A 2,124-nucleotide genomic window follows, 5' to 3' on the forward strand; every position below is an offset into this window, starting at 1 on the left:
AAAAAAAATCTCCCCTGTGTATTCCACTAATCTGAGATTTATTTTTTTTCCTAATTAAATGAAGGGTGTGTATTATATTCATCAAAGCATTCATCATGCTTTCTCCCAAACATTGAACAAATTAGCTACTTCTATCATAAGCTTGGTCTTATGATTGAAAAGTTTTGGGGGAGATTTGTATGAACTGATGCAAAGTGAAGTGAACAAAACAGAAGAACAATTTATACAGTAAGAGTAATATTGTAAAGAATCAACTTTGAAAGATATAGTAACTCTAATCAACACTATGACCAGCAAAATTCCAAAGAACTCATGATAAAAAATGCTATCCACTTCCAGATAGAGAATTGATAGACTCAGAATGCAGATTGAAATGTTTTCATCTATTTCTTTCTTTTCTTTTCCTTTTTTGCAACATGGCTAACGTGGACATTTGTTATGCATGACTATTCATACTTGTAATGGATTTCATTTTTCTTACCTTCTTAATGGGTGGGGAGAAGAGAATTTGGAACTGAAAATAAATTAAAATGATTTTAAAAAATTTGTTGGGTGGGGCAAAACAGAGTGGGGTGCTGAATTGCACTGGGGGGAGGCAAAGGGATAGCCAGTTACTGGACTTCTATGGAGACAGAGCTTGGGGAAGAATGTCCGAAATTCTTCCTAGCCAGACACTGAAAACCTTGTTACCTTTGATACAGATACTAGGAACTGCAAATGTCTGCATGAGTGGAAATTAATAATAGCTAGTATTTATATAATGCCTTAAAGTTTGCAAAGAGCTTTACAAGTATTAGCTTATTATCCTTGAAACAACTCTGAGAAGTTTCCCATTTTACAGATGAGAAACTGAGGCAGAGGTTAAATGACTTGCCCAGGGCCCCAAGGCTAGTAAGTGGCTGAGGCAGGATTTGAAGTCATCTTCCCAAATCTCTGTCAACATTCAGCTGTGCCACCTAGCCTCTTCTATAAGAAAGGATTATAAAATAGTAAGAGCACTTTGCTTCCATACTTACAGTTGGTCTCTCTGCATCAAATCTTTCCCCATTCCAATCCATCCTCCACTCAGCTGCCTAAGTGATTTTCCTCAAGTGAAGGTCTGACCTGTAACCAAGTCATCTTCCTACTCAGTAAACTCCGGTAACTCCCTATTGCCTTCAGGATCAAATATATCAAATATATCAGATATCAAATCTGGCCCCTTTCTAGTCCATGGACTTGAGGATCTATCTCCGCTGGTCTTGCTACTCTTGGAACTACATCTCTTAACAGTGCATTTGCCCAGACTGACCCTCATGATTGGAATGCTCTTCCTCTTCTTAGTTTCCTTGGCTTTCTTCGGTAATCAGCTCACATCACACCTTCTGTGGGACGCCTTTCCTGGTGTTCCCAGTTACTAGTGCAACTCTCAAATCACCTTCCAGCTACGAGCCTGTGCATAGTTATTTACATGTTCTCTTTCCCCTCCTACCCCCATTGAAACGTGAACTCTTTGAGAGCAAAAGCAAGTTTTTGTCTTTTTTTGTAGTATTGTAGCACAATAACTAGTGTAATGCAAATGCTTAATAAATGCCAGGACGGTAAAGTATGTCAAGTGAGATCTTGAGCAGTCAGATCAATCTTCCTAAAATATTGATTTCATTATATTGTCCTTCGGGTTGAATTGGTTCCCACTAACTAGAGAATAAAGCATAATATCTTAAGTCTGACTTTAAGACTTAATCACAATCTGGCTTCATGTTATGTAGTTAATCTTACCTTTTACTACTCCACCTTAAGAATTCTCTGCCCCTCACTTTCCCTTGAGCAAATCGCTTGGGTTTCTATCTCCCCACCTTTGCTAAAGCTGAACGCTTCCCATCCCTACCCAAACTACATTCTTTTTTCCTACATATTTCTACTCATTCTTCAGGGGCCATTAAATTTTATGTCCGTTCTCAAGAAGTGTCATTTTCCTCCCCACTCACCCACTTCTTTCCTTAGCACTCACAGGCAACACCACCACATTTCCAGATTCCCGGGAGACTGTTAAAAAGTAAAAGTGCCAAAAACGGGCTCGTCCGGGATTTGAACCCGGGACCTCTCGCACCCGAAGCGAGAATCATACCCCTAGACCAACGAGCC

General features: G+C 39.5%; 1 non-coding gene across 1 annotated transcript; it reads right to left on the minus strand.

The window, feature by feature from the left end:
- Positions 1-2,052: 2,052 nt before the first annotated feature.
- On the minus strand, positions 2,053-2,124 carry TRNAP-CGG. Its single transcript has one exon. It is a non-coding gene; the product is annotated as a tRNA-Pro (tRNA).

The sequence above is a fragment of the Vombatus ursinus genome, unplaced genomic scaffold (genome assembly GCF_900497805.2).
Source record: "Vombatus ursinus unplaced genomic scaffold, bare-nosed wombat genome assembly UNPS02011916.1, whole genome shotgun sequence".
NCBI lineage: Eukaryota > Metazoa > Chordata > Mammalia > Diprotodontia > Vombatidae > Vombatus > Vombatus ursinus.